General features: G+C 41.1%; 1 protein-coding gene and 1 long non-coding RNA gene across 2 annotated transcripts in view; both read left to right on the top strand.

Moving 5' to 3' along the window:
- Positions 1 to 26880, top strand: part of synpr (synaptoporin) — a 196164-nt gene that overhangs the window by 4907 nt on the left and 164377 nt on the right. The gene's annotated exons all lie outside the window — the stretch shown is intronic.
- Positions 1670 to 16178, top strand: LOC120541360. The gene is made up of 2 exons (XR_005635991.1): positions 1670 to 2106; positions 14713 to 16178. It is a non-coding gene; the product is annotated as an uncharacterized LOC120541360 (long non-coding RNA).

Raw genomic sequence — 26880 nt, 5'->3', positions numbered from 1 at the left:
CCAATGGTGACAAGAACGGGCCATTCAGCCCATCAAGCTCGTTCATCCTGTTCACCTACCTGGATTGTCCAAAGTAAAATCAGGTCAGGATTTGAAGATCCCCAAAGTCCTACTCTCCAGCACACTACCTGATTATCTATGACATGTGTCTGTGCAAAAAAACATCCGAACATTTGTGGGAAAAGTGCCATTAACACGTTTCCAACTGTGTCCCCAAGTTCTTGTTGCAGAAAGTATATTGTGACAAGTAACAACTGCCCTCTACTGTACACATTCTTTCCATCATCATGCCACCTCTTAATCCCCGTTAACGTCGGCGTCTCCTCAGATGCTCAGACCTCTCTAATCCACCTCGTCGCTCTCCTGTGGACTTTCTCCAGTGCTGCTATGTCTTTTTTGGAATGTGGAGACCAAAACTGCAGTAGTGTGCGGCCCGGGTCCAAACTGCGAGGACTGGGAGAGCAAGCATGGCCAGAGTGTTACCTACCCCGGGACGCTAGAAGGCAGCCCCCCCTGCATTGCAGCGATGCCATGAACTCACGCAATGCTTCATGGGAGTTGGAGTTTGGTGCAGCCCTGTTGGGATCTGCGGGCGCCGACGGGGTACTGCAGCAGGAGCTGCTGAGCCCTTATGGGCAATTCTTCTGCCACACCTGGAAGTGCTGCCGGAAAGGAGTAATCAAGTACCTGGAGCTTATAAAAGGAGCCAGAGTTGGGAGGAGGAAGATGAAGCTTGACCAGAGGAGTGGAGGAGAAGGAAAAGAGTGAAGGAAGAGTATTGTTTGTGGGCTGTTCTGGGACCGTGTTATACTTGTGGGGAATGGGGAAGGTGTTTCAGACGAGGGAAAAAGAAAATAAAAATCAGTGTGTGCCTTGAACTTGTGTTAGGTTAAACTGGCAGTGCCAGCCTGGTGGTCCACTCTACACACAGTACCAGGTGAGGCCTCACTAGTGTGTTACGTAACTTAAGCATAACCTCCCTCGCTTCTGTCCACAGTGACCAGTCCACTATGATTTTCAGGTTCTTTCTAGTTTCAGATCTCCTATTGTGTATTCAAATCTCACATTCCTGCTTCCTACACGTGCTGCAATACTTTACATTTATTTACATTACATGTCATCTGCCACAAATCTGCCCAAGTCTGTAAGCAGCCCAAGTCCGTCTGTGAGAATTTAGCTGATTCTCCATTATCTGCCCTTCCAACTAGATTGGCATCATCTGCAGATTTTACCAGCTTATTGATCATTTTCATATCAGATCATTTTTATATGTTACTAGCTGTCTGCCCGTGTAGTAGTGAAACGGGACAAACTTTAAAAATCAATAAAAAAATGTAATAGAAAAATTTATATTGATAGCCTTTGTATCTGAAGGCTTCTTGATATTTAATATTTTTGGTTTTGCTATCAGGGTGAGAATGTCACTGTGATCTCTTTGCCAAAAATGTAAAAAGTTGGCAAGGTATCTCTGGCTAAGCGGAAACTAGGTGCACTCTAATGTCAAACGTTGCCACTGTATCTGATCGTGTTCAGCACTGACGGGAAAGCGTCCCCCATGTGGGGAGAAAAGCACATGGCCAATGAGCAGCTACCCTCTAAAACACACGTAGCTCTAATCTCTCTCTCAAAAACTTCAAACGTTACTCCTTAACAGTCTCGAGATGACAATGTCTGCTGAACAAACAAACCAGTCCTAGCCTAGTGAGTCGCTCTTCGCTTGACTTTCTCTAGCGTCGATATGTCGCAACAACAACGTGACATTTGACAAAGAAGCTAGAAATGAAGCCTGCACAACTGAACTAAATCAAGTGCTCTAACAAAGCGACCTCCGGCCGACGAGGGCCTAGCGGGCTCTGGGACGCTTCCCCGCCACCGAGTCGGCCTCGTTCCGGTCACGTGCGCGATGAGACTTTATAAATGCCGTGAGTCTGCGTTGGCGCCTTTTATAACATTCGTGCCGTGGACAAAGAAGAGTCGAGACGCTCAGGAGGAGATGGTGTCGGTTAGGGAGACTGAAATGCTGGAGTGCAGAGAGTGGACACACTAAGAAAAGAGTTGCCTGGACGCTCACGCCTTTCGGACTGAAGACACAATAAGGAGAGCACAGTAAGTTCTGTTTATTTTATACAACTGTTGTCGACGTCGTGCTGTTTTAACCTGTGAAAGTCTGGCTTTGCTTGCAGCTGGGCTGCTTTTTCTGCACGCAGGTGTTGAAGAGAATAGAATATTGTTAGTTCATTTAGTTTATGGGAAAGAAAATTCCCTGAGTTTTTAAAGCCGAATTGTTTGTCTTCACAGTTTTCTTGCCCTTCGTTCCTCTCAGAGCTCCAACAGGGGCCGTGGCTCACCGACTGTAAGCTCCGAGGAGCCCGTCAGTGATGTTTTGGTGCTTTAATGTTTTATTGAGGCATTGTAATTCACGCTTTAATATTTTATTGATGTAAGCCGCCGCTACACTAAACGACTTTTCCAGTCGTAGACTTCATGTACTCGTCTTAACGACTTGTGGACAGCCGTGGCTTATGCCCGTGATTGCTGTGCTATAGTTGGACATCCTCGGCGACTCATTCACGGCGGTGTCAGGTTATACAGTTGAACCACCCAACACACAAAATGAGACTTTTTTCCCCATTCTGAAAAAATATTTGAATTATTGTTTAATAATTTTCACACCTAATAAACGCTGTTTTAAAAACCGAACGCTGCTCAATAGAGGAGAATGATTTAGACCTCGTACAAGTAAACCGATTCCAAAGCGGACGAGTGAAGTGTCTCTGGCTACAGCGGTAGTAAAATATGTATAAAATTAATTCTGACGAGGAAACTTCATTTCTATATACCATCTGCACAATAACGCCATGCTTTTGCACTTCATGTGGAATATTCACCTATGGTAGCCACCTGTTATTATCCAAAGCAGGTTAGAATATTTAATTTCGAACAGTCATGTTAATGAAAAACACAGCGAATGTATTTAATGAGCTTACTGGATATAAACCTCAAACTGCACTGCAAAAATGTAAAGCTGTGTTCGCTGCTCTGATATGAACTATTTCAAGTTAAGCTGAACAACTAAATACTGTAGATATGAATCAACAGAAGCGAAGAAATCTTAGAAAAGCAAAGGTAATTATTTAAATAATAATGACACGACATATACTGTACACTTGTGTATTCCTGCTGAATCTCTGCCTTTGGCTTGATGCTTTGGGATTTGTCATTTCAAATGGTGGTAGTTATACTGAAGCATTTGATTTTGATCTTGCGACGCTAAGTGAGTGGACAACTTCACAGAACTCTGCCTGCTGATAGAAGCGCTAGATTGGAGTTTGTGCTCAGCTGGAACTCTTAACTCTTGTTAATAAGGCCTGAAAGATTCACCAGATGAGTAGGGGCTGGGACAGGACGGGACAGGACGAGCACGCCACTGTTGGGTGTCCCTTCAATCCCAGAGCCCTACAACCCCTTACCGGCCCTATATGAGCTTTGACTTCACGAATTTGTGTTTTATGCTTTCTGAAAGTGTCTGGCTCCTTTTTTCATGTCGTGGTCCTGCCCTCCTGCTGTTTCTTTGTGGGCCTCTACTTCAACATCTCTTTGGGTCACGTTGGTGGTCTTTTTTCCATGTTCTTTTTTTCTTCTTCATACCCCTTTTCATTCTTGTAAAAATTTCCGTGAGTTTTTACCTTCTATGATCTTCCTGGCATCTCTCTAGAGAAAAAAAAGACCAATGCCTAATAAACTCATGGAGGAACTTATTTTATAATATTTCTTTTAGAGCTTTCAGCTGCTTGCATGAATTTCTCTTCAGTTTATCCTTAGGAAAAGGAGCTGTGCTTCTTAAAATTTGCTTATTTTGTTCTAATCGGGATGTGTAGGGTATGCTGCTAGGCTTTTTTTTTTTGTTTGTTTCAGCCATCACCATATGGGTGTGCAGGATGAGAACTTTTTTTTGATGTTGACTTTTATCCTGTGTTCCTCCTTTTTTAAAAAAAAAAAAAAAAAGTTTGGCAAAAATGAAGTAATGATGGGTGACTGTTCAGCATGTGTTGGTTATTGCTGGGTGATAATTTCAACTTGGCAATGGGGAAATGTGAGAGGTATGGAGGCCTATTTCTTCAGGAAGATAATTCACCAAGCCACACGGACTGCTCAGTCGGCTGAGTCAGGCGGCTCCTGTGTGCGAGAGTTGATGACCAATGACTGTTCAGCGTGAAGTGCAGTGCATACGAAATAAGAAAAGTGTTTGTACTGTAAAACAGAAGAGGGGCTTGTCTGTCCAATGTCTCGTGTTTTTTTTTTTGTGCCATGACCCAGTGGAATAATAGAAAAACGGGCAAAGTCTGCCAGTGAAATGACAGGATCAGCAAACATCCATATAGCCACTGGTGCTCTCAAATATATGGCGCCCTTATGACTGTTGAAAAGTTGTGAGGCAGTCGTGATGTCCTCCCCGTGATTTCTGTGAGATTGAGCAACCACAGTCGTTAAATCTGATATCCTGTCCATTGATTCTGATGAGTTGGTGCATGGAAAGGGAAACTGAAAATGGGATTTTGTGTTGGTATATTAGGTTCTTAAAGGTAATGCCTTTGCATTTTGAGTCATAGGTAAACTGTGTGATTAGTGAGCCTGCCACCTTTAAGGGTATTACCCAGGGTGCCATGCTGTTCAGTCTGAATGCTAAGTTGATGCAGACTGGAAGAAATGACCAGAGAAAACCATGTCTTGTGCTGCGTTTACTCAGTGGTGCCAATGTTGAGTGAAAGAGAATGTAGTTTTGTAAGTTTAAGAGTTGTTTTGGTATCTGGTACACGGTGTTAATCCCCAAGGGGAAATTCCTTTTTGCAAATCTGTTGTCAGTTCAGGGTCTGCCATTGTACAGTGCTCAGGTTGAGGGCCCAATGGAGTAGGATCCCTTTAATGAATTGCTTTTTTATGAGGTTCTGTTTTTTAACTTTTATTTTAAATAAGCAGTTGTCACAGTTGGAGACCATTTGCTCATGCTGTCTATCGATTGGTGTTGGAATGATAAATATGTGAAACTAACACCTAGCGAACTAGTGTTAGAGGGCATTCCAAATGAATGGTGTGGTTCACAAGGCTTTCTAGCTCATGGCATCAGAAGACATACCAATTTGCTGAAAATGCCTCATTTGTGAGCTCCTGTAACTTGACAAAGTACAGATGCTAATTCCAGACGCTCAACAAAAAAAATATATTTTGCAAACATATTGCCTGCTGCGATTAGAACCATTTTGCATGTAGTGTATGGCAACTCTGCTACCGCTATTCCTATATTAAAATCTGTAGGTTGCCCAGAGGGGACTGGGCGGTCTCGTGGTCTGGAACCCCTACAGATTTTATTTTTTTCTCCAGCCTTTGGAGTTTTTTTTTTGTTTTTTCTGTCCACCCTGGCCATCGGACCTTACTCTTATTCTATGTTAATTAATGTTGACTTATGTTTATCTTTTATTGTGTCTTCTATTTCTCTATTCATTTTGTAAAGCACTTTGAGCTACATTTTTTTGTATGAATATGTGCTATATAAATAAATGTTGATTGATTGATTGAGTAAGCTTACTAAATTTTACAAGTAATCCAGTTCAAACTAAAAGTATAACCTTTTCACTACGTCACACTTATTGTGAGCTATATGTGTACTTCATCTCTCCCTCTGTAGCTGTAAACCTGACTGAACCATTTGTGTGCCTGATGTTCCCAGCAGCATGCAGTTTCTTTGCAAAATGACTAAATAATAATTCATAATTAACACAATAATTTGCATGAAATACAACACTTTTGAGGCGGAAATCAGCTTTTATATATGTGTGTGTATATATATATATATGTATATGTGTATGTATGTATATGTGTATTTATGTGTGTATATATATATATGTATATGTATATGTATATATATGTATATGTATATATGTATGTGAATGAAAACCTGCATAGGCTCCAGTTCATTTGTTTCCTATGAGATTCTCTGCCCTCTTTCTATAATTCTACTTTAAAAAATGTGCCTCTTTTCCTGTCTGAAGAACTTTCTGCACTCAATGCAGTATTTTCTTCCAACCTCAGAAATGGGTAGTGTGTGATTTATAACACTATTAGCTATCTTCCCTGTTGAACAGAGGTATTGGAACGTATTTAAAGACATGTACTTGATATCTCTTGGACTCGGCGTTACTCCTGCACCTCTCTTCAGCATCTTCGTGTGTCTCGAGCTCTGTTGCCCAGCTCTTCCTCTCTTGACCGTGTTTCCATTCAGCCTGCTGCTTAGACTGTCATATCGGGGCAATTTGCTGACCTCCTCCCTGCTTTTGAAATATTCTTCTTATTTGAATACTTAACCTCTTTAAAGGTGTCTCAGGTTGTGTCTTTTTCTCAGATCTTAGAGAACTTGTGTGGACTACCTCATGAGCTTCCTATCTTCTGATGTTGTATTTAGTTTTTTTATTCCTTGTAGCAAAGCTGAATGCATTTGAGAAAATCCATTACATTTACGTTTTGAAATTTACATGGAAACAATAGCCATATATCAGAGCTATATGTAAAGCAAGATGGCTATATTTCATCAAAATTTACTGAAAGTGGAATTGGTGCTAAATTACTTTTCTCTGTGATTCAAAAATCTGACTGACTAATGCATGTAATGAATGTGCAACATTTAACAACAAAAACAAGTGATAGTTGGACATCTAGAGTATTAGCCTTCCCTTCTCAGTAATTACAACCTGTTTGAAATGTACTTTTTTTTTTTTTAACAAAGTTCTCTAGAAATGTGTCTGTCTTCAAATTACTAATTTTCTGATTAACATCCTTGAAAATTCAGTCCGATTTTGCAGCATATCATAGTACTGAGACAGCTTTATTAAAGGTAGCTAATGATGTCCAGTTTGGCAGATTTGAGTAAGATTTCTATTCTGATCTTATTAGACTTGAGCTCAGTGTTTGATACCATTGATCACAATATCTTGCTCTGACGTTTAGAAACGGTAGGAATTTCATTCACTGTATTCAGTTGGTTGAAATCTTATGTCAGGAATCAGTTTTCAGTTGAAATTTAGAGAATCTTTACCTTTTTACCAATCAACTATGGAATTACACAAAGTAGCATCCTGGGTCAGCTGCTCTTTTCTCTTTATATGGTCCCTGTTGGTGGTAATTCCAGGCGTTACGCTTTTGGTCTTCATTGCTAGCAGGTGATACCTAGCTGTATGTGAACAGAGGACCTAAGGGTCTGGGTGTAACCGATTTGCATCTGTGTTAGTGGCTGTAAATGAGTGGATGTGCAGTAACTGTCTAAAGGTCAATGAAGAAAAACACTGCAGTGATTGTCATTGTCCTCTGGCAATGAGTGAGACAGTGAAGTCTGGGCTTCGTAATCTAGCAACTCCAACTAAATCTGTAGTTAGAAATCTTGGTGGGGTTTGGAAGTTGATTAAAGTTTTTAAACCCATATATGATACAGCATTTTTATGAGAAATGTAGCAAAGGTAAGACCTTTTCTTTCACTGAAAAGCTGCTGCATGCTTGTATTACAAGTTGGTCTGATTATTCGAACTCCTTTTTTGCTGGCTTACCAAAAATGATTGCTCATAAACTACGCATTATTCAAGATACAGCATTTATGGCACTGATGAACAACAAAGAAAATGGTTCACGTTCTACCAATTCTGCATGACCCTTATTGGCTGCTGGTATTTTAGTGTAGTTTTTGATGATCGATTCACTCGCTTATAAAGCACTGGATGGCCTAGCACCATCATACATTACTGAACTTACAACCTTGCTCATTTCCTATGAGAACCTTGAGATCCAATAATTCTAAGATTCTTTATATGAGAGAGAGAGTCAGTCGGTCAGGTTGGTAAGCCACAAATCTATGCAACACACTACCAGATGTTAAAAGCCAAATCACCCGTGTTTAGTAATATTTTAAAGTCCTATTGTTTTACTTTGGCATTGTAAATGCATCTTTCTCTGCCTTATTCACTTTGTATCACTCCTTTCATTTTGTATCTTGTGGTTGGTTACTTATTTAATCCATAATGCATTTTGTGTGTGAAAGGTGCTATTCAGGATTAAGCAGGCTTAGAACATTGTATGGTGAGGTAGAGAACATGGCAGTATGGTGCCAGGCTCATAACCTCTCACTGAATGTCAGCAAGATCAAGGTGCTAGTGGTGGACTTCAGGTGGAAACATTTGATCTGCTGCCCCACCCGCGTAAATGGTGTTCCTGTTGAGCGGGTTCAAGTACCTGGGTGTGTTCATCACCAAGGACCTGATGTGGACCCAGTGCACACACACTCATCAGGAAGGCAAGGCAGTGCCTTTATCAAGTGAGGGGGCTGAGGAAATTAAAGGACTTGCCTATTATTTTGAAACCTTTTTATACTGGCACCATCGAGAGCATCCTAACACGGAGCTGCACGTCCTGGTTTGGGAACTGCTCAGTCTGAGATCGCAAAGCCCTGTACTTACTTACTATGAAGCCACTTTATACTTTTTACTGTGTTTACTGTTTCAGATTTTAAGCTAGTTTAACTTAATTTAGTTCATTTTAGTTTTGTTTCCTTATTTATTCCACTGTGTGGTGTTTGCTTTTGTTTTGCATAATCTGTGTAGATCAGCTTTTCATTTCACTACTTGTTGTACTTCTATAACTGTTTGTGTGGTGAATAAAACTCTTTAATCTTGAGTCTTGTAGGGTCACCATTTAACTGAATATGCATTGTAATGTGGGAGGAAATCCTGCACAGGCTGAATATCAAGCACTTGTACTCAGGATATCGTAGCACAAAGTACTGCACTGCCATCTAATTGTGATCACTAAGTTTCTTTACAGTCCTGTAGATATTGTTTTAGTTGGCTATTTTTTAAACTAAAATTATAACATGGTTGAATAACCTGCTGAGCACTGAATGAGTAAAAACTAAAAAAAACTAGAAAGAAAACCCTCAGTCCTTAACTCTGTCACAGGCTGCTCAGGATCATGAGATGTTCTGCACGTAGGCCAAGTCAGTCTGCTTCTGCTCGGGAAGAAATGACAAGTTACTTGACAAGCTTCTAAAGGGGTCTGAAAGTGAGAGCGAACGTCGCAGGCAGACAGCTCTATATTTGACACAGCGCATCAGTCGTTGGGGGGGGTAATGAAGACGCGAGACGTCATCGGCAAGTACAGCACAGATCCTGCTTTGCCGTTACCAGCAGTAAGGAACACCACTGCCTTTCTGCAGCATTACAAACTCTGCCTACTGCTGCTCACATAGTGGTCATAAACAAAAAGGACAACACAAATGGCTGCAAGTAGCTGGCAAAGCTGACTTAAAACGCTGTGAAGTCTAACATATTTTCAGTCTCTCAACAAAGGCCTGGTTCTTGTCTTGCGTCTGATGCCAATATAGGCCCTGAAGTGGATTAAGTGGGTTCGTATTATGTATTAATGCATATCTGGTTTTGAACTGTCAAAGTTTTAGCATTTTAGATTTTTTTTATGTACCTTGTTCTTTGTAGATGGCACCCCAGGAGGCAGGGCCACCCTGACATAACCACAGCTGAGTCCTCCCTCTCTCTCTATTTGTTAGCTGAGATGTTTCAGAAGCAGGTGTTTGTTTTGTCCATTGTGCTCGTCTTTGAGCATTGCTTTTATTGTTTTGATCTACTCCTTTTTTTGTTAAATTGTTCCCTCCTTAGATTTTGCCTACAGATTGTGTTTTGGGACATTTTTTGTGTAGATTACCTTTTAAGGGAAATCCTTTTGCCTCTTTTTGCTCTGAGCATGTTCCTGGATTTTGCTTTTTTTTTTGGTAAATCTTTGATTTTAAAAATTTCTTGTTTTTTTTGTTCTATTGAGAGGTTGACTGTTATCCTCCCTCTTTCAGGGCTTTTTGATATGTTTGTGGGAATTTGGTTTTGTCAGCTGTCACTTTTTTGGGCAAACTCTGGCTGAAACCAGCTGGTAGTATTTGGGGCTTGGCTGAGCTACGGTGAGCCTCTTTTGGGCTGGTTACCTGAAAATCTTGTCCGGCTTCTTAGCTTAAATAAGGTAAATAATAGTGCATCTTCCAGTAATACTATTACGTGAAGACTTGCGTTACACAGTATTCATAAAATAAAATAAAACAAGTGCAACTTGGTGATGACATCTTTATCAACTGAACCATCATTTAGGCAAATTGCATTAATATGGACCTCGCTTCAAGCTAAGTTATATACAATGATTATTATTGTTGTGTACATAAATAATAAAACTGCAACTTGTATTTCTAATGCTATTTGTGATATAGCCCTACAGAATCATATTAGGGCCATGGGGAAGGAAAAAAAAAAAAAACTGTTGAATAAAGTTGACATGTTGAGCTTATTCTTGGTATTTCCACTTTAATCTCGACGCTTATATCAAGATTAAAATCTACTTTCCACTTTATTCTCATAGTTTATTTTATAATTTAAAGTAGAATGTTGTAAACTAAACTTCATCCTAAAATGTTTCATTTACTAGATTTTCTCAAACCCTGTCAAGTTAATGTAGCACATTAAATGCTTTGTGTTAAGTGTTCCCCGACCCAGTTGTTAATCACTACGCACTTCTTAAACTAACTTCCTCTGCACTAAGGAGGCACCGGCAGCAATCGCCGCACAGAATCCATTCACTTCATGATATTCTTGCTCTGAAAATTTAAAGATAAATACTTGATATCATTTTCCTAATGAAATGTATTAAAGCAGGTAATAAACATGCACGGTAGTGAGGTGGTAGTGCTGTTCCCTCGCAGTAAGGGGTGTACAGTATGTTCAGTGTAGAGAACTTTATGGCAGCTGTGATGAGGCTCCAAAAAACTGGATGTATGAATGGGTACCGCACAGGTTTTACTTAAATATTGTGTAAATGTTGGGTTCGTGATCTGGTGGTCCGAGACACGAACACAGAATTCAATGGATGTTTTTCTGAGTGGGCTTTCTTTATTGCATGTGTGCTGTCTGTCTGACGTACCAAACCCCCAGTTCCTATCCTTTTTCTTTCTCTACATAACCAATCGCCACATGATAAACATCTTTTGTGAAATTAAAACTAGCTATAAACTTAGACCACAGTGTTCAGAATTAAAAAAAGAAAAAATCTTCGTTATACTTGTTTAATTATGCCATCCATTCAGGGTTGCGCCCATCCCAACAAGCATTGTGTGTGAGCCAGGAGCAAATCCTGAACACCAGCACATCGCAGGGTGAATATGAACACCACATACACTAGCAGGGTCAATATAGCATAACACAACCCCACATCCTACATGACTTTGAAGCATGCCGAGCGAACCCACCAGAAAAACATGCAAATTCAAGGCAGGGTACACCCGATGCCCCCTTGCTGCTAGGCAGCATTGCAACCTCCACGCCACTGTCCCCCACATGAGTAATACATGCTTTAACGCATTTCATCATGAAAATCATATCAAGTATTCATCTTGGCATTCTAAATGTTCAGAGAGCAGGAATATCATGAAATGAATGTATTTTGTGTGCTGCTTGCGCCGCCTCTTAGTGCAAGAAGTCCGTTTAAGAAGCACACAGCGATTAACATGGCTCGGAGAACACTTCACACAAAGCATTTAATGTGCTACATAACTTATGAGGTTTGAGAAAATCTAGTAAAGTAAATATTCATTTTAAGATGTTTAGTTTACGATGTTGTACTTTAATGACAAATTACAAGAATAAAGTCAACATGTCCTCGCACTATTACACCGTACCCAGGTATGTTACACAGTACTGGAAAAAAAAAGTACAGTTAGGCTTGCAGTATTATCCAGTAGTATAGAAACATTATTCACAGATTTGAGCATAAGGGTCCACATCCAACACTTTAAAACCAAATTATCTCCAGAATGCAACTCCTTTTTTTCGGCATAAGTTCTTCTGTGTCATCATGTTCAGCTTTATCGTCTGCTGCAGCTTCAGTTTCGGAATCTTCTCTGTCCATTTTCACCACGCAATAGCTCCACTACCGCATGTACTCCATTACATACAACAACAACAACAACAACATTTATTTATATAGCACATTTTCATACAAACAGTAGCTCAAAGTGCTTTACATATTAAAGAATAGAAAAATGAAAGACATAATTATAAAAAAATAAATCAACATTAACATCGAGTAAGAGTAAGGTTCAATGGCCAGGGGGGACAGAAAAAACAAAAAACTCCAGACGGCTGGAGAAAAAATAAAATCTGTAGGGATTCCAGACCATGAGACCGCCCAGTCCCCTCTGGGCATTCTACCTAACATAAATGAAACAGTCCTCTTTGGATTTAGGGTTCTCACGGAAGGGCTTGATGATGATGATGGTCACGTAGACTTCTTCCTTTTAATCCGTCCATCATTGTTGGAGCATCATGAAGCTTTGAGTAGGTGGAGGTGGCGCAGGCCACCACCACAAAGAAACCGGAAAAAGAAACAGAAAAGAGAGTAGGGGTCAGTACCGATTTTAGAGCCACCATGAATAGTTATTATGATGAATTGAACATACAGAGTATCAGGATTAAGTTAAATTACGATTAAAATGAAGTTATAAAAGGCCATGTTAAAGTAATGTGTTTTCAGCAGTGTTTTAAAGTGCTCTACTGTATCAGCCTGGCGAATTCCTATTGGCAGGCTATTCCAGATTTTAGGTGCATAACAGCAGAAGGCCGCCTCACCACTTCTTTTAAGTTTTGTTCTTGGAATTCTAAGGAGACACTCATTTGAGGATCTGAGGTTACGATTTGGAATATAAGGTGTCAGACATTCCGATATATAAGATGGGGCGAGATTATTTAAGGCTTTATAAACCATAAGCAGAATTTTAAAGTCAATTCTGAATGACACAGGTAACCAGTGTAGTGACATCAAAACTGGAGTAATGTGTTCGGATTTTCTTTTCCTAGTTAGGATTCTAGCAGCTGCATTCTGCACTAGTTGCAAACGATTTATATCTTTTTTGGGTAGTCCTGAGAGGAGTGCGTTACAGTAATCTAGTCGACTGAAAACAAACGCGTGAATTAATTTCTCAGCATCTTTCAGTGATAAGAGGTCTAACTTTACTTATGTTTCTTAAGTGAAAAAATGCTGTCCTAATGATCTGATTAATATGTGATTATACCGTGTTTAGCGGTGTAGCAGTGAAAAAGGTCCCCCCGCTGTGCCACGTTCCAGATGTTGTTTTGGCAATTTAAACTGGTGTTGTGGTATAGGAGAAATCCATATCATAACAAAAATAAACTGTTTATGGTATGAACCAGTATACCGCCCAGCACTAATTCTACCCTTTCATTTTCTAAGCAAGCTGTTTCCATTCCTGAGAATTAGTTGCAAAGCTGTTAGCAGATGGGACTTGGACAACACCGGATGCCTTCATATTGTGTATGAATGAGGGAAAAGGAAGACCTACCAGGAAATGAAGGGCTAGGATAAAGAATAATTAAGAAAAGAGGTCAAAAGTACCAAGCAGATTAACTGAAACGGGCAAAAGTTAAACGTTACTAAGCACAGATCAGGGGGTCAAAGTAGCAAGTAAAGTACCGAAATGACAGGTTTTCTGTGTTATTCCCATACTAGAATGGTGTGGTGATGTCGCATGCAGTGCATTATCAGTCACGTCACCTGTGGTTTCCATGGAAATGGTAAACCAGATAGAAGTGCCCAAGCACAATGAACACACAAAGGTGTGACACATTGAAAAGTCAAAATGGAGTTGTCAAAATTTAGAACAAAAAAGCATGCAAACTCGTTACAAAATTTAACGCAATGACTAATAAATGACACGTCACATGTTCTATATCAACTTAAGTGTTTGTTGGAATTTTTTTATTTGTTTTAGTTATTCTATTAATGTTGGAATTATGTACTGTCTTTTTAAATGTACACCCATTCCTTGTTTTGTGGGTGGAGCACCAGGAGGCAGGTCCTGCCTGACATCACTGCTTTTAGCTCCTCCCTCTACCTTCACTTTGAGGTCAGAGCCTGAAGTCTGGCCAGTGGTTCATTAGTTTGTATTAGGAGGGTCTTTTTTGTGAATATTTTGTGGATTGCTGGATTTTCTTTCCTGCTTGTTTGGATTTCCTTTGGGACTTGGTTCCTGTGGAATGTCTTTCAAGCAAGCTTTTTTTTTCCTATTCAGTTTTAAAGATTCTTTGCTGCCCTTCTCTTTACACACCATGTATTTGCGGTTCCCCCCCTGCCTAGAAGGGCATTGTAATATATTTTGGATCATTTCTGTTTATTGAAAGGTAAAGCCAGTTTTGCCCACTTTGGTCCTAGACATAATGTAGCCTGCAGATATATTTCTGGGTCACAATGGTCAGGAGTGAGCTTCTCCTGGACTTACCAGTTAAGTTTCTGGCCTGCTTTATGGTTTTGTGGAGGCCTCCTTAGAATACACACACCTCACATTGTGTCGAATAAGAGCTGCATGTAACTTTGCATATGAAGATGTTAATGGTTTTAAAGTCCATGCACAGGGGGTCATTTCACTAACTGATCTGTGTGTGCTGTGTAACTGATTATTTATTGTAATTGGTTCAACTGAAATGTTCAGCCTTGCGGATGCTCCTCCAATCTTTTCTGTGCCCTAAGTTCAAGTAAAGCGGAGAGACCCAAGCCATTTATCTATAAATTCAGCTTTTTAATTTTTTTTTTTTTTTTTGCAATCTTTGTCTTCAGGGTCAAAAACGGCAAACATCTTTCACGTTCTGAAATGCCTTCATTAAAATGGAGCGTTCTGATGCTTGAGGACATCTGAAGCCCTTCTAGAGACTTTTACCAGACTATCTCCTTTTCTGCTAAATTTAAAAAGAGGCAATATGAAGGGAAATTTTTAAATACAAGTCCCCTTTACATAAGGATGGTTTTATTACTATAACTCTATATAAATGAAACATCTGGATGCGGCCACGGCTACCACTTTGCAAAAGCGTCTTAATGAGAGATCGTCAGTGATCTTGTCTGATTGTAATAAATGGCAGACACGCAAGGATAAGATGATTTGAAGCGTTGTGTGTTGTAGCAGGAGGTGCCAAGCAGGAAGTGGACTGACTCGGCCTTCACTTAATGTGTTCAGACATTGGGCTGCAAATCTGTCTTTGGCAATCTGAAGTGCAACCCCCTGCTGTGTCGCTTCAAATCAAGTATTGGAGAAGAGAGGAGGGTGCAGTCAGAGCACTGAAATGTCTACTGTTGGTTGGAGGAGGAAGAGTGCTACAGTCCTGTGATTACACATCCGGTTTGCTTTAATTCTCTTTGAGATGCGTCAGGAACTGAACTGGAGAGACGGCTTGTGGCCAACTGAATTGAGTGGATGTTGGTGTGCCTCTTATTGTTTGTTTGTTTGTTGTCTTTGAGATGCTCTCAATCCATCAATACATTTTCTATCCCAGGTTTCACAGTTCATTGTCATGGGGTTCAGTGCCTTAACCAGTGCACAAGGTGGGCACTGTATTACTCCGTGCCTTCCATATTCTCATTGTCCTCTCTATTCTCCCAGCAGTGAAGAATTGGGGATCTCATGGAGATCCTGGTTTTATAACAGTGCTTAGTAAAGTTGAACAAGAACACAAAGGAACCAAAATGCTTTATTCTGTCGCCTTCAAAATAAGGGCTTGTTAGGCTACAGAGGATGCGGGTATGATGATGAACCCCACTACTTCTGGTAGCCCCATTTCTTGTGTAGGATTGGGGTTGGGACTTCCAGGATGATCCAGAAGTTAGTTTGGCGCTCTTCTGTGGGCTGCTTCTCCATTTTTGGGCTAGAAAATGGGGGAGAGCGTTCTAGTGGTTTCATCCAATCCCATCCCCAGTTTCAGCTCTTGCACAGAGCCTGCAGCACACTCCAGTAGCGTGACACTATCTGGTTTGACTGCTTGTGCTTTACCTGACATGAATCATTTCTTTTTATCCTCCGTGTTACATAACTGACACTTATGTGTGTGTGTATATATGTATGTGTATGTATAAAATATAATATACGCATGCACGCACACGTGTCAAAAGCTAGACTGTTTAAAAGCAGAAGAGTTTTTGCACGTCCTGCTCATTGATGATTTGATGACAATCAGTGACCGATGGTTCAGTCTAGAGTGGACTGAACATTTGATCTTATTAACATAGAAAAACCTTAAAAAAAAAAAAAAGTCCAGTCCGGTTTATCTTCTATGGTTTTGTTTTCAAAGATAATTTTTATATTTGTTCCAAGTCTTCTGTAAATTAAGCGTTTGGGGCCCCCTGACCCCGCAGTCATTACTGAGGCATTAACATTCTGTTTATCTTGTTCATTTTTGGAGTCCCATACTTTTGTGAGTGACTCATTTGATTTTTGTGGTTTTGAACTCTTGCTTTCATCTTTTGGTTTTTAAATTTTGGATCTAATACTTGGTTTTGTCTGATTTTTAGGTTTGCTTATCATGCCAATTTATTTACTTTGTTAATCTTTTTATTGCCATTTTTAACTATCAAGATATTTTGGCTAGGTGTTTTTGTAGCCCCTTTCCACTTTGAGTTTTATTAGTATGGACCTCTTTTTCGTGTGGATGTCGCTAAGACTACTTGTAGAATTTTGGGAGCCAAAGTTACCTTGTACTTGGTGATACCTGCTTCTCGGGTATTATGGGGTCTCAGGAGCACCAATCTGATTTTTGAGTTTGAGTTTCATGTGCTTTGAGCAACTAATAGCACAGATGTCAAGAAGCTCTCAGGTAATTGTGGTCATAATGACCTCTGCACCAGTATGTGATGAATTGATGTTTTGGCACCTTGGGATTTTAGGAATTTGTCCAAGTGTTTTTAGCGTGGTTTGTTTTTTTTATTTTTTTAAGATTTTGACATCAGTGACACCTTTTCAGATGATTCTTTGAATGCTACCTTTTTTGGGAATTCATCTGTGTGGTCATGGCCACATTTTGAGTGAATACTTTCCAGGTGGACCCTCAAGTAAAGCTAGAAGTTCACAAGGTCATGGAGCGTCCTGTTACCTGAGCACGGACCACCCTGAATGACACCACCTTTCACATTCTTCCTTCAACAGATAGTCCAGGGCTCTCCAGATCTAAGACAACTTGGAATTTGCCTTTTGGAGGGTTCCAGTGTAGTAAGGCAGAGGTCTTTTAGATGCAGAAGACCCTTTTGGGGAGAGGTTCACTGGAATGACAATAGGCAGTGACACCAATTCGGGGGAGCCTCCCAAATCTCAAAAATGGCCAAAGTATGCACATGGTTAAGTTTTGAGTAAAATACTAATAAAACTATAGGCCACTTGGATTTGTTGCTTGGCAACCTCCCTTCTCCAAATGATGAATGGGAGGAGAAATGGAGAGTGGGCTCAGATACATGGTCTCCCCTTTGGGTCTTGATCCAGCCCAGGGGGACACTGAAGGTGGGAGGCAGGAGCTTAGAAGCTGGAGGAGGAGAGGCCTGGCTTGAAGCGAAGTCGGAGTCCTTCCAAGTTTGGTTGCTTAGCAACATCTATTTTTTCATACAGGTGGATGGCATGGTTTTTTTGATTGCATTTTCTGCTCTGTTGTGTGTGGGATGTCCAATGAGCAGCACATGGATTTTTCTTCTACCAGGATTTTTGTAATGTCTGTACAGTTGAAATGTAACAGTTACTGCTGAGTCCACATGGCCTCAGTTGTATGGCCAAGTATTAATGACACACATTAATCCAACATGTCATTACTGGTGGCGAATCTGTACTTGGAATAGCACCTTGTATATTCTTCAAAAAAAGACACCAGGGCAGGTTGAGGTGTGGAGAGTGCTCAAGGTAAATTTACTGTCATGGGTCCCAGAGCATATCCAGCTGTGGCTGCCCAATCACAGATGGGTAATGTGGATATTGGTATATCCTGATTCAAACATTACTGTTCTGTTATGGAGAGACCCTTCAACACAATATTTACAGTGCCACCACCTACAGTGCATCCGGAAAGTATTCACAGCGCTTCATCACTTTTTCCACATTTTATGTTACAGCCTTAATCCAAAATGGGTTAAATTAATTTTTATCCTCAGAATTCTACACACAACACCCCATAATAACAACGTGAAAAATGTTTACTTGAGGTTTTTGCAAATTAATTAAAAATAAAAAAATTGAGAAAGCACATGTCCATAAGTATTCACAGCCTTTGCCATGAAGCTCCAAATTGAGTTCAGATACATCCTGTGTCCACTGATCATCCTTGAGATGTTTAACTGGAGTCCACCTGTGGTCAATTCAGTTGATGTGACCTGATTTGGAAAGGCACACACCTGTCTATAGAAGGTCCCAACAGTTGACAGTTCATGTCAGAGCACAAACCAAGCATGAAGTCAAAGGAATTGTCTGTAGACCTCCGAGGCAGGATTGTCTCGAGGCACAAATCTGGGGAAGGTTACAGAAAAATTTCTGCTGCTTTGAAGGTCCCTTGAGCACAGTGGCCTCCATCATCCGTAAGTGGAAGAAGTTCTAAACCACCAGGACTCTTCCTAGAGCTGGCCAGTCATCTAAACTGAGCGATCGGGGGAGAAGGGCCTTAGTCAGGGAGGTGACCAAGAACCCGATGGTCACTCTGTCAGAGCTCCAGAGGTCCTCTGTGGAGAGAGGAGAAGCTTCCAGAAGGACAACCATCTCTGCAGCAATCCACCAATCACGAGCCAGACGGAAGCTACTCCTTAGTAAAAGGCACATGGCAGCCCACCTGGAGTTTGCCAAAAGGCACCTGAAGGACTCTCAGACCATGAGAAACAAACTTCTCTGGTCTGATGTGACAAAGATTGAACTCTGGTGTGAATGCCAGGCGTCACGTTTGGAGGAAACCAGGCACCGCTCATCACCAGGCCAATACCATCCCTACAGTGAAGCATGGTGGTGGCAGCATCAGGAACTGGGAGACTAGTCAGGATAAAGGGAAAGATGACTGCAGCAATGTACAGAGACATCCTGGATGAAAACCTGCTCCAGAGCGCTCTTGACCTCAGACTGGGGCGACGGTTCATCTTTCAGCAGGACAACGACCCTAAGCACACAGCCAAGATATCAAAGGAGTGGCTTCAGGACAACTCTGTGAATGTCCTTGAGTGACCCAGCCAGAGCCCAGACTTGAATCCGACTGAACATCTCTGGAGATCTTAAAATGGCTGTGCACCGACGCTTCACATCTAACCTGATGGTGCTGCAAAGAGGAATGAGCGAAACTGGCCAAGGATAGGTGTGCCAGATAGCTTGTGGCATCATATTCAAAAAGACTTGAGGCTGGAATTGCTGCCAAAGGTGCATCGACAAAGTATTGAGCAAAGGCTGTGAATACTTATGTACATGTGCTTTCTCAGTTTTTTAACTTTTAATGAATTTTGCAAAAACCTCCAAACTGTTCATATTGTCATTATAGGGTGTTGTGTGTAGAATTCTGAGGAAAAAAATTAATCCATTTTGGAATAAGGCAGCAACATAACAAAAGGTGGAAGAAGTGATGAGCTGTGAATACTTTCCTGATGCTCTGTACGTTGTGGGTGCTATAGATTCTGTTGGAATTTCACCATATCTTGCTCAAGCTGGCTTGGAAGTCCTGATATTTTGTTCCACATCTCCTCCTGTGCTCACAGTTGGTTTTCCTGCATAAACTACCTCCCCATAATTCATCCTTGCCATTATATAGTTATTTGTTTACTGGGTCTTGCTTTTCCATTTTATTATGAAAACATGCAGACCTGCGATGCTAAAATAAATTGAAAATAAGTCTAAAGATAAGGGCCTGTTGATGCCTCTTCTGAACTATTTGACAAATTTCTTGATTATTACCCTGCATTTCTTTGTATTTGTTCTTGCATTCATACTTGACACTCGGCAGATGTTGCCGTTCTTCTTTCTCATTCTGCCATGTCACTTGGTTTTGTGATCACTTTGCTGTCATAAAGAAAAAAACATGCATGCTGCTCACTTTGCAGGGGTTTGCTGCTGCCTACATTTTTAAACTTCCAGCACGTACCAGGTGGGGGTCTGGGTCTTAATGGAAAGCTTAAGGTTCTAATCCCAGTGGTTTGTGAGTAATCACGTGACAGATGAACACAGCCCTTAGTATTTTATATACACAGACAGATTAGGAACAGGCACTGATACGGCACATTGCTGCACCCACCACACGACAAACCAACTCAGCATCCAGATTAGGACCCAAGTGTAGCCATGCAACGGGTGACACCTCCGCGCCACACTAGTTCAGATGGAATAGAACTGTGTGACATATTTTATGGTGACCGGAGTGCCAATTCTGCCACCAATCCCCACGTTTTTCCCTGCAGGTTGGAGGGCTGAATGCAGATTAATGTCCTACCCCAGGACGGAGCAATTGCAGGTTAAGGACCTTGCTCAAGGGCCCAACAGAGCAGAGTCCCTTTTGGCATTTATGGGATTCAAACCAACAACCTTCTGATTGCCAGTGCAGATCCCAAGCCTCAGAGCCATCACTCTACCTTAGAGTCAGCTAAGCAAGAATTATAGTCTATGTAGTTTATGCTTGTATCTATTTTCTTGATTTTTAATTATCAGATTTATTGTGTTCCTCTTATTGAACTATTAAAATGACCTTTTAGCTTTATAAAATTTTTTTAATCTTTTGTCATCATCCGTAACTGACTTTAATTAAACAATTTTTGGTTGATTTTCTTATAGCTTGTAGCTACTGGTTGGATGAGCGATTTTGACTGAGTGTCTGTTTCTTGGTGAGCACCCGGTCCTTCCAGAGGCTTGAGGTTCCTTTTGACCTTCTAACTGAGAATGAATTGTTTACAGTTGAAGGAGTGGATGGATGAATCTACCATATTCAGGATATCTCCATCTTGTTTTGGCTCTGTAGTGGACCAGACCTGCTGCAGCTATGATGGCCGTGGCTTCTGTCAGAAAAGGCTTGTTCCCAGGTGCCCCTCTCCTTGTATTTTTTTCCCCCTTCAATTCTGAGGTAAATCCATGTTTATGTGATTACACAGTGAATAGTTGTGCAGCCTGTTTGTCAAGTTGTTCTGAAAACTGGGGGTGAAGCAACTGGGGATGCCAAGGTGCACTTGCCCCCTTTTCCGAAGCAAAGTCCCACTATAACAATTTTCAATGTTTATACCGTGGACCTTCAGTTTATCTTCATTAAACTGAATTGCACACAAAGGGCCACAAAGGAAATGGCTTATTGCTTTCCCACCTAGTGGTTTCCAGGCCCACCCACTTTGCAATTTCTGAAGATACTAATAATCTGAATGGTGCCCAGCATAGAGCTACTTTATTATTATCTTGAAATGTTGGTAGACATACTTAGCCACACCAACTTAAATAATCAGAATTCATTATAACCGTTGATTATTTTTAATGTGGATGTAACACTAAGTGCAGTGGTCTGGGTCTGTTGTAGTTCCATTATCCTCCCTGCTTTCTCCAACCTGAAATAGTCAATGTCCTGACCAGACCACCCATTCAGTTTCTGAGCCCATTTTCCAATTAGTGTATTGTCAAGAATCAGCCCTCAACGATGGGGCACACCGTCCTCTGAGCCAAATTAAATCACACATTAAATCCCCACACAGTCGGTCACTGGGCTGGGCTTTGAACTCTGGTCTGTGAGGATAGGAGGCATCGGCACTTAACCACTAAGCCACCAATATTAGTCTTTATAATAAAAAACAATTGGGGAGGAGAGTGAAGGATACATTAGATTGTGTTAAAGAGTTGGGGGTACATTAAGTGGAAATGTCATTGCAGATAATTATTGTATTTAAATACAATGAAAGAGTCAACAAGATGTAATGTCTCTGGGGAGCAGTAATCCTGCCTCGTTGTTTCAAGCGCCCTCTGAGCAGTGACAGCCTTATCTCCCAGGAAGCACGCAGCCTAATCACGTTTGGCACATTTCTGCCTTTCAGGCTGGGCAGGGATTTCAGGAAGTTGGCCCATTGTGTGGCAATTTGAAATCTCAGCATTGCTGGACCCTGTGCTGTGGATCCTGTGCCGTCCAGGAGCTTTTAGACACGGGCAGGCTGATGGGTAAAATCTCACTGCGAGTATTTGTGTGTGTGTATATAGTGATCTTTGAAAGTAAGCAGACCCTTGGGATGTGGTCACATGTCATGAAATCAGCATTGATTATCACAGAGTCAAGCTGCTGCTCTGAGGGGTAGAGTGGTGTTTTGTTGACCCTTTTTACTCTTTGTAATGCAGACTTTATGAAAATTCTTCAAATCCTGTATACTTATTACTATCTGGTCCTTTATCTAGAATGTCGGGCAATTAGAATGAAAGTAAAATGAATGGAACAAAAATAGTTACAACCTATACAGAGGTACATCACAAGTGGATATCGGCTTGGTCTTTGTTACCACATGGCCTTTAAATGGAGTATTGAACCAGGCCACATGCCTGTACCAATATGGCTTCCTCGAGAGTTGCCTTCATCATGGAGAACTAGCAAGAGAGGTGGTATTCATCGCGCGTGAGAGGAGAGGTGGAGTGACCAGCTTAGACCATTCCTCTCACAAATCCTAAACCAGTGTGTCCAGGCAGCTCCATTAGTTCATTCAATCCTGTTTTGGAACAGCTGGACCAATGGGGTAAAGAGTGACCAATTGTCAGCAGCCACATTTCAGCCCTCCAGACCCTGCTTCATACCAGCTAGGCAGTTCATGGCGCTTCTGTTGTGGTCACTGATGTCCAAACTGAGTCATCCTTGCCAAGCGAGTTTGACACATGCCCCCTGCCTCCCGTAAATGTTGCATCCTGAGTCGGCACTTATTGACTATTGGGAAGTAGAGTTAAGAGTGAAAGCACAGCTGTTACCAGTAACGTATAACATGCCCCCGAAACAGCGTGATCTAATACAAACTTCAACCAGTTCTTAAAAGAAAAGACATTTATAACAATGTTAGATATCTCAAATATGCCATAACCAAAGAAACTTAAAACAAGTGCACTTTGTGCCGTCCTTGAATTGGTTCATTTGTTTTTGTCTTCTGTTTAATTTCTGAGCATGGATTGAAATGAAAGGCACTGTATAGGTGAATAGAAAAAGAGCAGTAAATCAACATGAAAGGTATGAAAAGCACTAAATGAAAGAGATGGGAATAAAATACGCTATATAATAAAAAAAGTGCTAAGTTTGGATGTGTAAAAGTGTTACATAAAAGAGAAATGGATTTGAAAAGCACTATATGCACTATGAAATGCAGTGTATGAGACGTGAATTATATCAATTAAAAGCACTGTATGATAGGTGGGTGGAAAAATAAAGGTAGTGAATAACAGACTAATGTGAAAGGTGCTGTGTAAAAAAAGATGAAAAGCACTATGACAGGCACTATAAAAATGCATAGAAAAGTGTTAGTCTGATATGAAAAGTGCTATAAATATGAAAGGCACTGTTGGATGCAAGAGATGCTACATTAGATATAAATAAAAGGCACCATACAGTATGTTGAGTGAACAGAAAATAAAGGTACTAAATAGATGAACATGAAAGGTGCGGAGTTAGATGGGTAGCCGTGAAAGGCGCTACATGCACCCACAAGACTACTTGTATTGGAGTCTCCCAGCTGTCGTGGCTTCCAGTCCAAGAAGAATGTGGTGACATTTGTTTTATTTATTTATTTATTTAATTGTACCTTTTTATACTGCAGTTTAAGGGTGATGAGCCCAACAAAGCGACTGACCTTTCCGGGCAGAGCAGGACCACCTGAATATGCAAGTGTGGGAAAACAGGAGGTGGTAGTGTATTTGGTGTGGGCAGAATGTGTGCTGCACGTGCCCATTGTTTACAGGCATAAATTCATATGAGTGCTCACAGAACCATAAGGAGAGCCCAGCTGAGTTGGGTCAAGCCAGATTGTAGAGGTGGGTACGTTTTAATGCACTGTATCTCCATTTGTTGTTGGTGGTTTTGTTTTTTTTTCCTTGTCTGGAAGTGGTGAATGACCACCTGAAACCATCCATTACCACTTTGTCAAGCCTTCCATTCAGCCCCGGTCACATTTGTGAAAACACAAACCTCTAGCAGTGAACCATTGACACTAAAGACCAATATCATTTGAAGTGTTGGCAGTAAAAGGTGCTGACTAATATGGGTTTTGTCTGGTACTATAGTATGAATATCTTCACTTATCTCTCAAAGTGCTCACTCTGAAAGGTACAATCTAAAATAGAAATATAAAAACATTTGGTTGGTGTGCAATAAGTAAATGCAGATTGCCATCCATCTGTCCATTCATCCTTTTCTGAACCTTTCGTCCTGAGTAGGGTTGTGTCAAAGCTGGAGCCTATACCAGCGGGCGTACTGTACAGCCAGCTATTAAAACTGCTTCATTGTTACCAGCAAGGGTGCAAGAGACTTAAAAAATAGAAAAAAATGACTGGTCAACAACAAAAAAAGCTTCTAAATGCCCAAGCAGATCTCTGGCATCCATGTATCCCCTTGTTTTGTGCCCTTGCGTGTGCAGCCTGTTGGTCACTGATATATAAGAAGGCAGTGCCAGCCTTGCATTGAAGTCAGTGCTTCTATCTTGTAGAGGTTCTTAGCTGTATCTGGTGTGCCCTGACCATCCCCCCCCTACTGTCGGGCAGTGGTATGGCAGTGTGGCCGATTATATAATTTTCTTCTCTCCTAATTGGTTTCCAGATGCCCATTGCGCCCCAATGAGTTCCTCTGCCACCGCATCACCCAGTTAGAGCCTTGGTCAGATAAAATCCCCGGTGGGTGACCAAGCAATCTAAACATAGTGACAGTACCCAGGGGGCAGGGGTTGGGCCAACTTCTGGGTCACCTGATCATGTTGCCATAGTAACCCCCGAGGTTAAAAAAAAAAACAAAAAAAAACCCGGTTATCAAATTGAGATTTTCTGCCAGCTAATGCCTGGTGAAGCTTGAAGAGATGTTCACTTCTGTCGGCTGAAGCATTACAGAAGCTAATTAGCATGTCTGCAGATGAATAGCGCTTAAAATGTGGCAGCTGCAAGTGGCGCACACAAATGCAAATAAATAAATTGGAGAAAAAAAACACAAATAGCTTCAACTGATAAAGTACACATTGTGTTGCAGAATGCCCAAAGACATTGTGTCAGGTGGCCCATTGAGCCTTTTTACCTTTCATCAAGACCCTTTACAGTGATTACAGTAAATAAGAAAAGTCTGCCCACTCATCAAAGCATTTGGCTATGAGGATGGCATTATCTACCATGGCCTGCATTTGGCCTTTAGCCATGTGGCTTAACAAGCTTCATGCTCCTGGCTCCTGGCAAAAGCAAGCAGTTGAAATGCCTTCACTAAATCGACCAAATAAAGGCGGCATGGCTTGGGCTTATGAGCAGAGCTTATGAAAAAATAAATGCCACCCGATGTCAGTTGGATTGTAACCTGGCAGAAGTGGAACATTCTCTTATTGGTTATTCTTGCCTTGTTTCCCTTGTCTGTAAAGGCTTTCTGAGGGTGTGATGCATCCCAGCAATGGAGATTTTAAAATAACTGGCAGTGTGGAGGTGAGAGTTGGAAGGGCATCCTTTCCAGAGAGGATTCCTGTCGCCAGCAGCCTTACCACCTGCAATTCAGAACCGGCGATCCCGCTAAAGATTAGCATGTTTGGCCCTAGCCAGTACTTGGATGGGAGACTACCTAGAGAAAGCTTGGGTTGCTGCTGGAAGAGATGTTGGTTAAAGCCAGCAGGGGGCTGCTGACCTTGTGGCCTGTTCAGTGATGGGTACAACACACTTTTTAAAAAAAAAAAAAAAAAAAAAAGAAAATTGGCTCAGCCCTTCGGATGAGATGTAAAAAGCGAGGTCTTTTTATGATCATTAAACATCCCTGGGCATCTTTCAATAAGAGTAGTGCATTTCCAGATGTCCTGATTAAGTTGCTCACCATAGCCCGGTCTTATCATCCAAGTAGATGCTGCACATTGGTAGTGGTACGGGTGGCTGCCCACTTTCTATGCAAAACACTAAGTCAGTTAGAAAAGCGCAATATAAATGTTATTAAAGAATTCCACTTGATGGTGACCCACTAAGAAACCACTTTCTATGAACTTGCACATGAAATGGTGGCCAATAAGAATATAGGAGTTTGCTTACTTATGTGCCGGCATGGCATTCAGTTCTAATACTGCTAGGGTTTCGATTGCCTCCCTTGGTGCAAAGAAATGCAAGTGTGAATTGCCTAATGGACATCTGTGCAAATGTGTGTAAAAAGACTTTCATATAGCGTCTTTTCTAGCATGTAACCATGACAGCTGATTTATAACATGACAGGTGCTTTATGAGACAAAGTATTCAAAGCATTACATCATTGTATACGAGTCCGTAATTGGAGCAGAACACACATTCCTTGAAGTGCTTTGGATTGACAAGGACAACTCAGTCTGAGGTGGCAAAGTGTCACCAGGTTCTGTTTTATACAGCTATTTTCCTGCTGTGCTCTATAACGAACACTTTACATTGAGATTAATGACACACGTGATCAATAGAAGTGTATCATAATTTACTTGTAAAAGCAGATATAGACCAACACATTGCAGGATCTCACGGCCATATTGTATATAGCGCCTAATAGAGGGCACTATGACAGGTGATTTACAAAATTGACACAGTATTAGAGGCATGTCATATTAATCTGACAAAGGAGGATGCAAGGGTAATGAGGGTAGTGTAGCAGAGAGGATAGCAGTCTTCGGAAGGGCCAAACCAATAATGGGGTAACCTTGGGTCGGTCTCTCTCAAGAAGAGGTAGGAGCTTGAGCTTGAATGAAAAAGCCAGATTATGGATGGTACTGTCACTGTGACTGCAGGTGTCCAGCACTTTTACGGCTCAATCATGGGGTATGGAGTGTTGGAAATTTAAC

This window comes from Polypterus senegalus, chromosome 12, assembly GCF_016835505.1.
Source record: "Polypterus senegalus isolate Bchr_013 chromosome 12, ASM1683550v1, whole genome shotgun sequence".
Taxonomy (NCBI): Eukaryota; Metazoa; Chordata; class Cladistia; order Polypteriformes; family Polypteridae; genus Polypterus; species Polypterus senegalus.
This window is presented reverse-complemented; position numbering and strand designations above follow the sequence as displayed.